Source organism: Lathyrus oleraceus, chromosome 3, assembly GCF_024323335.1.
Source record: "Lathyrus oleraceus cultivar Zhongwan6 chromosome 3, CAAS_Psat_ZW6_1.0, whole genome shotgun sequence".
In the NCBI taxonomy this organism is placed as follows: domain Eukaryota; kingdom Viridiplantae; phylum Streptophyta; class Magnoliopsida; order Fabales; family Fabaceae; genus Lathyrus; species Lathyrus oleraceus.
The window spans coordinates 12,393,757-12,406,758 of NC_066581.1; positions in this window are offsets into that span (position 1 = coordinate 12,393,757).

Here is a 13,002-nt window from a genome sequence, read left to right on the forward strand (position 1 = left end):
CTAATTTAAAGCAACCATTAGTAAGGGACATAATGTAAATGATAGGCATCGCTTTATGCTAAAAGTGTCGGTGCAAGTCTTTTTAGACAATATTTTTTATGCTTTATGATAAAAGTGTTGGCGTAAGGCATCATTAGGTAGTGCTTTGTGATAAAAGCGTTGGTGTAAGTTATCGTTGGACAACACTTTCTACTATAATCGTTGTTCTATATATATACTTTAGGCAACACTTTTATTGATAAGCGTTGACTGAAACCATCTTTAAGCGACACTTATTTTTCTTGAGTCAAAGTCTGAGGAAAATTCTCCTGAAACATATAATTATAAAAAAAATACAAAGGGATTGAGAAATGAATACTAATATTTTTTCAACATCAAAATTGTGTTTAGATTTTCATAATCATAAACTAATAATGTACCGTGATCAATAAGAACCATGTTACACCAAAATATAATAAGAATCGTTTTTAATGTAATTTAAATTTGCATAAACTTCATAATTTCTTTTATTCAAATTTAAAAGTACATAATGGTATTTATGTTTATGTTCTTCAATGGCTGAATGAAAAAAAAATGTTATGTGGTGTAGAGTAGGGAATTCCTCCCATCTTTGGAACAGTTAATCATAAATACTATCTTTATAGTTAAGATTTTTATGACATAACGCAGTCTAACGATACCTTACACCAACACTTTTGTAAGAAATCACTGCCTAAAATTCACTTAAGCTAGCGCTTTTATAGAAGTGCTGGCGTAAGGTATCGTTAGGCAGCATTATATCATAAGAGCGCTACCATAAGTAAATGATAGGCGGTACTTTATGCTAAAAGCGTTGGCATAAGTCTCTTTAGACAATATTTTTTATGCTTTCTAATAAAAGTGTTGTCGTAAGGCATCATTAGGCAGTGCTATATAATAAAAACGTCGTTGTAATTTATCGTTAGACAACACTTTCTACTAAAAAGTGTTGTTCCATATATACTTTACACAACACTTTTATTGATAAGCACTGACTCAATCCATCTTAAAGCGACACTTATTACTTCTTGAGTTAAAGCTTGAGACAGATTCTCCTAAAATATATAATTATAAAATAATACAAAGAGATTGAGAAATGAATACTAATATTTTTTCTATATCAAAATTGTGTTTAAATTTTCATAATCATAAATTAATAATGTATCGTGATCAATAAGAATCATGTTATACCAAAATATAATAAGAAACATTTTTAAAATAATTTAAATTTGCATAAATTTGATAATCTATTTTTGTTGGAAATCCCCCATAATCTATGGAGAATTTCAATCAATCTTGATGAACAAGATTGTTATCACCCACACAATAATAATGAAAAGAAAAGAACTATGGAGAAAGAAAGAGTGTAAAGAACGATGAAGGAGAATAAGAATTAAATTATCCAGAGTTTCCCTCTGTCTACAAATTATGGAAAACTTCTTATTCACTTTGCAACTGCAAAATACTGTGAATACAATGTTATGAATGCTTTATTCACTTCATTACAAAAATAAGGGTTACTCCCTCTATTTATAGATTTAGGTTAACTTGGACCTCAAGCCAAAACCTAAAACTATAAAAACCCAAAATAGCTAACACTACTAAAATAGGCCTAAGTCAAAATTCTGTGTGAAGCAACATGCTTCGACACTTCGAGACACTAACACAACTCAACACACTATGTGGTTCGACACTTCCTTACTCTGTCGAGAAACTTGCTTTGACACAAGGAATTATAATTCAACACACCACCTAATTCATTGTGTCTAAGCTATCTACATTCATCATAGCTCTTAGTCTTCTGAACACTTCGACTTGCACTCCCTTTGTCATGATGTCTGCAATCTGATTCTCAGTTCTGCAGTGTTCCATTCATCTTTCCATTTGCTACCTTCTCTCAAAGATAATGGAACCTCATTTCGATGTGCTTGCTTCGACCATGTGCTATCATATTCTTCACCAGAAATATAGCTGACATGCTGACGATCCTCATGGTAATTGCTCCATGAATCTTCGATCAAATTCACCATCCACGTTCTTGACATGCACAAACAGAAGCAACTACGTGTTCTGCTTCACACAATGATAATTCCACAACTGGTTCTTTTCTCGAACTCCAAGCAATTGGTGCACCACTTAGCATAAATAAATAGCCAGTTGTGGATTTTCGATCCTCAGCATAACTACACAAACTTGAGTCAGTGAATTCCATTAATTTGCATTCTTTTCCTTCATTAGCAGCAGGAAACAAAACGCCATAGTCGAGAGTTCCTTTCAGATACCTTAGTATCCTCTTCGTCGCTGCTAGATGTGATACCTTTGACTTCTGCATGAACCTACTCACCATACCTACACTGTATGCTAAGTCAGGCCTTGCGTGACAAAGGTATCAGAATGACCTAATAAGTCTTCTATGTTGGGTTGGGTCGACATCATCTTCATCTGAATCTTTCGACAATTGTAATCTAGGCTCAGCTGGAGTCGAAGTTGGGTTGCAATCTTGCATCTCAAATCTCTTGAGTATTTCGCCTGCATACCTTCTTTGGTGCATCATCAAACCTCTACCACTCTTGTAGAATTCGGTGCCAAGGAAATATGAAATTTCACCCAGATCTGGAATTTCGAATTCCTTGTTGAGATCACCTTTGAAGTCTTCGATCTCCTTATTGCAGCTACCTGTTATCAACAGGTCATCGACATAGAGACATAATATAAGTAATTCACTCTTGCTTCTTCTTACATATACTCCATGTTCACTTGTGCACTTCACAAATTCCTTCTCCCTTAGAAAGCCATCTATCTTCTTGTTCCAAGCTCTTGGAGCTTGTTTAAGTCCGTAATGACTTTATGCAGCCTATACACTTTTGTTTCTTCGCCTTATTTGACAAATCCAGCTGGTTGTGCAACATAAACTTATTCTTCTAAGGGGCCATTAAGGAATGCACATTTCACATCCATCTGACACATCTTCCAGTTGTTCATGTTTGCTAGACCAACAACCAATCTAATTGTTTCTATCCTAGCAACAGGTGCAAAAACCTCATCGAAGTCGATTCCTTCTTTCTAAAGAAATCCTTTCGCCACAAGTCTCGCCTTGTGTCGAGTCACTTCTCCTCTAGGATTCAACTTCACCTTTTATACCCACTTCACATCGATTTCCTTCTTGTCTTGGGGAAATTCGACAAGTGACCAAGTGTTTTTGACTTTGATTGACTTTAGCTCTTCGTCCATTACTTTCATCCACTTCGAATCTTTCAATGCCTCAGCTGCATTGACAGGTTCGACATCTACGTAGAAAGCATAATGTACCAGCTCACCTTCTTCATTGACCATATCATCTGATGTAATCACACATTCTTGCAATCTTGCAGGCATGTGTCTTGTTCTTTGAGGTATGCTTGTGCTTGCTTCACCTCTCACTTCTTCTTGTCGACCTTCTCTTTTGACTTCACTAGCTGGTTCATCACAAAAGATTCTCACTGAATCTTTCTTGACATTCTCAGTCCAATCCCACTCCTTAAGCTCATTTATGATCACGTCCCTGTTGATCACCACTTCCTTATTCACTGGGTCGAATGACTTGTATCCTCCATTCAAATGATATCCTATCAGGATCATCTGACTCGACTTGTCATCAAGTTTTCTTCTCAACTGATCTAGCACATGTCTATGTGTTATAGATCCAAACACCCTTAGATGACTCAAGCTAGGCTTGACACCATACCAACATTCTTCTGCGTGATTCCTTCTAGCTTCTTCGTCGGACATCTATTCAAGATATATGTCGCAGTCGACACCGCTTCTCCCAATAATTCTTTGGGTAGATGCTTGCCTTTAAACATACTTCTAACCATATTCACAATGGTTTTATTCTTCCTTTATGCGACTCCATTCTACTGTGGAGTGTAGGGTGGCACCACCTCATGCACAATCCCTTCTTTCACACATAATGCATCGAAATCTTTCGACACATATTCTCCACCACCATCAGTCCTCAAAATCTTGATCTTTCGACCATAGATTTAAACTTGGCAAATACCTCAATCACTTCACTTTTCTTCTGGATCAGGTAAGACCATAATTTTTGACTGAAATCATCTGTGAATTTAACAAATTATTCGTTACCTCCAATCGAATCCACCTGGAGAGGTCCATATACATCATAGTATATGACTTCAAGAATTGCCTTCGACCTGCTTCCTGCATCCTTACTAAAGTTGTTCTTATGCTGCTTTTCCTGCACGCGTTCTTCACACACTTCGTTTGGAATGTCGATTTCTGATAATCCTGAAACCATATTTCTTCTCTTCAAATCTCTAATGTCTTTGAAATTGAGATGGCCAAGTCTATAATTCCATATTCATTCATCTCTGGTGGTTATTGTTGCAAAGCACTTATGCTCCATCACATTTAGTTCAATCTTGAAGGTTCTATTCTGAGACATTGGAGCCTTCAAGATCAACCTTCCATTGAGTCGAGAACTCTCATCATCTTGTCTTTGATCGATACTCTGTAGTTATTTTCGACTAACTTCCCCATGCTGAGAAAATTAATCTTCATGCTTGATATGTACAACACATTTGAAATTACTGACCTCTTGTCATCTTTCCTCATAACCAGAACATCACCAACACCTTCAGCTGCTAGAGTGTTGTCATTTGCAAATTTCATCATGTTCTTCATTGATGGATTTATGTTGACAAACCAATCTTTTCTTCCAGACATGTGTGATGAACATCCTGAGTCCAAGTACCACTGGTCCTTGAATCTCTCTTCACCTCTTGTTGTAACCATCAACAACATCTCTTCTTCTTCATGTTTCGCCAGCTTTGCATAAGTTTCTTGATTCTTCTGCTTTTTTTGACAATCAATAGAATGATAACCATACTTATGACAATTGTAACACTGAGTGTGACTCTTATTTGTCTTTTGACTACCATCTATTCCTCTACCTGCAACACCAACTCTTTGGTTGCCTTGGTTCCAGGGTTTTCTCTGATTCGACCAGTTTCCTTCTTGCTGATTTTGACTAGTTAAAATGTTGTAACCTCCTCTGCCTTTGTTGTCATTCCAGCTTCCTTTGCCTTTTCTTTCTTTTGCTGATTGAGCCTGCAAATCCATATCACTCTTCGACTTTCCTGCAGCTCTTTCAGCCATTCTTTGTTCATGAGATTCAAGCGTCCCTTGAAGCTCTTCCTTTGTCAATTTTGACAAATCTTTCGACTCTTTTATGGCTACTACCACGTGGTCGAATTTTGGAGCCAACGACCTCAAGATCTTTCCAACAACAGGTCTTGATGTCAACACTTCTCCACATACCTTGATTTGATTCACCAGTTTCGTAACCTTGGTGAAGAAATCAGTTATGCTTTCACTGTCTTCCATTTGAAGCAATTCATACGTTCTTTTGTGAGTTTGTAACCTCGCCTCCAAACGATTTCTCCAGAATTTCCAATGCTTCTTTTGCTGACTCTGTATCACTAACCTTTTCAAAGTTATCTGCATCAACACATTGATGGATTATAAAGAGAGCTTTATATTTTTTCTTCTTCAATTCTTTATGTGCAATATTTTCTTGATCCGTCGCGGCTTCTACAAGCGTTGCTACTCCTTCCTTCACAAGATCCCAAAGATCTTGATAACAGAACACAACCTTTATCTGCTTGCACCAATTCTCATAATTGTTTTTCTTGAGAATCTGAAGATTTGTTGGAAAATGCCTGTTTGGATGATTCGTTGTCATGGTGATTTTCTTCCCACAAATCGTTTAACCAGACTCTGATACCAGATGTTGGAAGTTCCCCACAACCTATGGAGAATTTTAATCAATCTTGATGAATAAGATCGTTATCACCCACACAATAACAATGAAAAGAAAAGAACAATGAAAAAAGAAAGAGTGTAAAGAACGATGAAGAAGGAGAAGAATTAAATTCTGCAGAGTTTCTCTTTGCCCACAAACTGTGGAAAACTTCTTATTTACTTTGCAACTGCAAAATACTGTGAATACAATGTTATGGATGCTCTATTCACTTCATTACAAAAATAAGGGTTACTCCCTCTGTTTATAGATTTAGGTTAACTTGAACCCCAAGCTAAAACACAAAACTATAAAAGTCAAAAATAGCTAACACTACTAAAATAGGCCTAAGTCGAAATTCTGTGTGAAGCAACATGCTTCAACACTTCGACACACTAACACAACTCAACACACTAGGTAATTCAACGCTTTCTTACTCTGTCAAACAACCTGCTTCGACATAAGAAATTATTTCAAAACTACATAATATTATTTATATTTCTATTCTTCAATGGCTGAATGAAAGAAATTGTTCTGTAGTGTAGAGTAGAGTATTCCTCTCATTTTTGGAACAATTAATCATGCATACCATCTTTATAGTTAATATTGGTTCATTTACATGATAATCGGTGTCTTTTTTTTCCTCCTAGGTTTCTTTGGTCTTTGATAACTAACTACCTGCAAAATAAATTCAACAACTCAATGGTAAATGTTCTATTTAAGCTTATATTGGTCTTGAAATAAGTTATGTATTCAGTTGGTTCGAAAGTAAATTCACCCAAAATTAAACTTTTTACATTAATATACTTTTAAATTTCAATCATGTATATACTTGCAAATATTACAGACATATACAAAAAATGATAACAACAAAATCTTCTAATAACAAAAAAAAAACACTAATATGATAAAGAAACACCAAAATTTAATAAGATAAAACTCACGTGTACATTAAAAAAAAATCATATAATTCTTAACTCAAATTCCCCCATGATACTAACAGATAAGTGATTGTCAAAAAGATATAGATATTCTAGCTTACTTCACTTCCCAATTCCCATGGTATGGTATGTGACCAGAAACTTGGTTGTGTGCTAAAATTTCCTGACAAATCTTGTTCATTATTCTTTTTTTTTTTTTGCAATTCATGAATTTGAGATATTAAATCTTGCAAAAAAAAATTCATTACTTGTGCAGTGCTAGGGTTTTTATTCTTTGCATGTTTATAAAAGTTTGTTGGAGTTACCCCATACCCCTTACCCCTCACATGATCAGAATACTCAGGAACATTTAACACTTTACTGATTATGTCCCTGCAGTTACGAGCTTGTAGCTTATATTGGGATAAAGACTGAGATAGATTCTCCTAAAATTCAGATGCATATGAAAAAGATAAGTGTGTTACCAAATATCATTTATGAGAGTTTGGTGCATTTAGTGGAAAAAGAATTCAATTAAATTTATAGAGAACATAAATATTATGTTAAAGCTTTTGGATTAATTAAATAAGTAGTGTTATACTTACACATTCCTCAAATACTTGTTGAACATTTTCGTTAACAGCTCCATCCTTACCAACACGAGCAGAGATCCACAGAACATGTTCCAGAATAGTTGTTTCTTCAAATCTCTACTTTTCTTAGTTTTCTAGCGATTACTAAATCTAACTCTGTAAACTTACACCATATTAATTGTCCAATTAAATTTTTTTTGAAGATAAATAATTATAAGTTTTGACTTAGAGATTAATTTACTAAATTTGTCTATTTTAGCATAGAACTGATGCACAAAGGAATTAGATATAACGACTTTTTGTTAAATAATCGTAATTTTGAAAAATCAATTTAGACCAAATAGACACATTTATCAACAGAGTTATATACAGGGGATTCAAAATAAGACTTGTTCATCTTTCTCATATGATAATTTGCAACATTCTATTTTTTTTTTCAAACAAACTTTCTATAAAATCCACAATTTTAATACTTTCTTACACTTTACAATTCTAAGAAAGTAATAAACCAAATCGTGCAAATCTAAACAATATATATATATATATATATATATATATATATATATATATATATATATATATATATATATATATATATATATATATATATATATATATATATATATATAGAGAGAGAGAGAGAGAGAGAGAGGGAGGGAGGGAGGGAGGGAGGGAGGGAGGGAGGGAGAGAGAGAGAGAGAGAGAGAGAGAGAGTACATTGGATGTATAATGGTTTGAAAATCTGTTCTCGCTAAGCCTACTCCATTCTCAAATGGTTGTCCATTGAAATTTTGTATTTCTTCAACTATGATTTTGACAAATATTATAGAGTTGTTTCATACAATCACAATCCAAATAATCTTGAAAATATAAATTTTTTTAACTGAATCCTTGTTGACTTGTACACAATATCTAACACTGAACTCTTTCAAAATTTTACTCGAAATCAACTTAAATCTTCTAGCTCCAAAAACGTTGCTCCAAGTTTCTATTATGCATAGATATTTAATCGATCCTACCAGTATCTTAAGTCTTAGCATTTATGAAGATGAGAAAAACTCCAACTTTTCTGTAGGCTTCCACACAGCTCTACCAAAGTAATTCTGAAGAGAAAACCCTCTTTTTTTGATGGATTTTTGAACCCTAACCAGAACCACAGAATTGCAAACCTCTGAAATCCTCAAGAAATATTCAAAGAAAGTGTTAATCACAATAACGATCCTCCTCACATATCTCACACCCTAAGATGAGAGCTAGATCCAAACAAAAATTAACGATGAAAGAGGTTGAAGATGAAAGACTTTGTTTGCAAAACTTAAAAGAAGATTTAAAACTCCTTTGAAAGTTGAGATAACAAGTGTTTTGTGAATTCTAAATCAAAAATGGATGAGTATGTTTTTCAACATTAAGAACATGTTTTGAGAAAAATGGTTTATGTATGTATTGAAGATCTAGTACAAAAATGAGAGAAAAATGTTATTTGATTTGAGTCATAAGCAAAGAGTATGAGACGAGTCAAGATACCAAGTGATTTGAATCAAGACTTGAGAACCAAGAAAAACTAACTCTATGATTCAAGTCATGAAAGCCTCTGATTCAAATCACATTTACATAACCAAAATTCACAAGTTTGTCAATGCATAAAAAACATGTAACACAAGACTAATTAGATAAAATAATAAAATATCAATTCATGCAAATAATACAAATATCAATCATATGTCTCAACAAATCAATAAAAGTTCATCTCATAAGACCAAATCAAAAGTAACTCAGTTACTCATATTAGAGAAATTTATATCAATAAGTTTACAAAATATTACATGAAACTTCGGATGGAATCTGATCTTCGGTGGCGAAAACATTTTTCCTTAAGATGCCATGCAATGTCTCTTCATTAGAAAATCTTCTCAAAACTTCCAACCATTGTGACATCGTCCCTTTTTCCTTTTAAACACGTCAGAAAGTAGCAATAATCGTGCCACGATACATTTCTTTTTTGCCGTGAATTTCTGCTTCAATGTTGGATCGTGCCACAAATATATTCCATCATGACACAATTTATTCTTTTAGGTGAGATCGTGGTATAATCTTGGATGTGAATTTTTCAAGGGTTACACTTAGATTTACTTCACAAATTTCTTCAAATTTCTTCCTTTTTCTAGATTTCTTCCACTTCTCTAATATTCCTCAAATTTCATTAAAACAAAGACATATTCTACTGATAATAACTCAAAACTCATGAGAATGCTTAATAAAATTACATGATGATAGTCAATCATCAGTGACTTTGAAAGTAGGGTCTCATTTTCCTTGTAGTAATCACCATTCCCAACACCAATCTCTCTATTTTTCGTATCACAACTTGACGCCTGTCATACCCAAATTTTTGCTCGCCCAAAGTTTTTCATCTATTCATATGCATCTCATTGGCATCACTACATAATGACCATTTTATTTGGTCATTAGGTATCTTTAGTATGCATAATTCAATAACAGAGAAAAGTCAACAACTTGACTTTTCATCTGATCATTTGTATGGTCAGATCATGCATTAAATGTCCAAATATGTCCGGTCTCATTTTTTCATTTTTACATTTTTATCATGTGATCTTTGGATTTAAGGCTTATGAGTTTTCACTTGAAGTTACAAATTCAACTTTGATGAAGACACTTAGGTCTCATCCATTAGTTCATACATATGCTTATCCATGGTTCATTATTGAGTTTTCTACCTACATTAATTTTGTGCAATTTTGTTAAAGCATGTCATTTTCATTCCATTCATGTGACATTTTCATTCCACCGCTTCTCCAGTCGGTTGGGGTTAGATTTCTGGTGGTGGCGTTTGTAGAATATGAGAGAAGATAGGGGATGAGGATTGAAGAGAGAGAGTTATGAGGGGGGAAATAAAGGTTTAGTAAAACATATATTCTTTTATATCCTTTCCATTGGACTTTGATCTGTGACATGTGGGCTTTCCTTGATCCCTTATATATATTGACTCAGGGAGTCAATTTATAGATCCAGTGTAGCTCGCATACCCTGGACATGGTGGACCTCATCATCTAACATATGGATTAATTGGCCAAACCACTTTTAAATGATCCTACACTTTCTTTTGAGTCACTCACTTGAATTTGATTTTGGGCCAACACCCCTTTTACTTCTTTCCATCCCTCTGTATGCTGAAGCAAGCGCCTTATAGGCTATCTTTTTTAAGTTTTTGGTCATTAAAGATAATTAGCTCTATTAATCATAATTAAGTAATTTAATTAGTTAATGTTACTTAATTAATTTCATTAATTAATCTGATTAATTATTTTTTAAATAAAACTATGGTTTACTTTTAAATTGAGATTATTTATCCTCTTGTTTAACTTTAGATTTTTGTGTGTAGCTTGACTGGTTATTGTTATTATTTATATTTCTTCACTTTTATCACCGCATCGTCCCCGTTTGATAAAAATACACCCCCATTCCTATGACGTGTTAATAACTTTATCGCTTTCATTTTTTTTCTTATTACTTTAGTTATTTGTTAATCAAGATAATGTAAGATGCATCATTTTCAAAAAAAAAGAACAAAAACATGCTCGATCCAACGTCGAGTATCTCTTCCGCCTAATTCAAACTCTTTTCACAATAAAGTTGAAACACTTGATCCAACGTCAAGTTGTTCGTTTTCAAACTCTTTTTTGTAATAAATAATTCGATTGAAAAAGGATTTTCTTCTTTTTTTTCCAAACTTTCATGTGATGGCCGCACTTAGCCTACCGTTTGAACATTCCTCAACCGCATCAAAACACTTTTAAATAACCTAATCAAATAAATTATTTTATGGACGAAAAAGGATTAGGGCGGAAGTAATTTTCTCCTCTTCTCCCCGAGTATTTGTGTGATAGCCGCATGATGACTAATCGTCATTGCATAAAATCAGTCGAAGAAACAAATCAAAACAAGTCGAAAAGGAGAAAAAATGAAGAAGAAATACCAAAGAATGAGGAAAAAATAGATAAGTGCGGAGAAATTAGACTTAGTAAAATATCAGGTGAAAAAGGGAACAAAAGTGTGCAGCCACTGGAATAGTCACGTGTAACATCGCGCGCGATAGGGACATAAAGGTTGCATCGCACACGCGATGCAAGTCATCACACGCGCGATGACTCCTTTTCTGGGCTTTTCTGACGCGTTCTGCTCCATTCTGAAGGCTATAAAAGGGGGTTTTCTGCACTTTCTCAAGGTTTACAAATTTTGGCATAGAGTGTACGATTTTGTAGTATCAGAAGTGGTTTTTGAAAGCATTTGGAGTCATTGGAGGCCAATAATTCAAGGGATCTTATATGTTATTCTCTTCAAGGAAGGCCTCCAAGCAAAGGTCCTAAATGGGATCCTCTAAGTCCAAGTGATTAAGTGTCTTTGGTCTTTTAATTTTATCATGTTTTGGTTGTTTTTGAATGATAACAATAATAAAGAACAATAGTAAAGTATGTATGATGAATTTGTATAATGGTATTGATGATGAATATGTATGTGGCATAATAAATAAAGAATGATAATAACAATGATAATACTAACAAAAGGTTAGTAGTGATCAAAGTTAAAACAAGTCAAAGTTAGGATTATGGACAAGTTTTGAGGATTATCTATCTCTAGGTCAATAGATTCAAAATATGGCGCATCGAGGGATAACTCATCATTGATGAAAAGTAAGGAAGATGATCAATGGATCAACTTACCCTAGATTTGCAACAATGAAAGTTGTTAAACCTCAAGTCCATCTATCAATAAATTGACAAATAGAAGACTATACAACCCAAAATTGATATATTGATTTTAATTGTTTTAGTTAACAAGTTATATTGTCCCAGATGAAATATTTACGAGTTATATGGTTAGTATAAACAAGATGCGACAATAACAAGTTAGAGAGTTAGTATGAATAGGTCAAAAATGATAAATGAAGTACATAAGGGTTAGTGGGTTAGTTTAAACAAACAAAGTGCACATGTATCAGATGAAATCAGGTTAACAAGATTGGACTTCAACCACAAGTCAAATGATCAAGTTGCTTGAAATAGGGACAACCTATCCATACTTCAAAGTATCATGGATGAACGCATGGTCATCTAATGGTAGGTTTGAAGTATATAAGGTTTTTACCAACCTTAAACCAAGCACATCATGACTTGAGTGATTTTCATTAGTCCTTCACTTCAAGATCTCATAAGTCCTTAAATAACTGCTCAAATGAAATAAATAAGGCCACTATTAAATTCTAGAGGCAAAAATAAAGGGGTTATTTTTCAACATTTTTTTAAAATAATAAAAATAAAGGGGCTAGATAATAAATCAAAAGAGAAAATAAAATGGAAAAATAAAATAAACAAAAATGACATAGAATGATAAAATATGGTCAGGGTGCATTCCTCAAGTTCGAACCCCTAACCTTGGGGTCATGGGGGAATCCATCCCCTCACTCACTGGACCAATGACCCAATTGTAAATAACGCTCTTCCAGTAAATAAAAAATAAAAATGATAAATAAAAGGGATTCACGCGTGAAACCGCCAACCATAGAATGACAACACAAACGTTTGAATTCAAAATAACGCGCCAACAGTCATCTTCAACCTTCAATCCCTCAAAATTAAAACTCAAAATCAGGTGT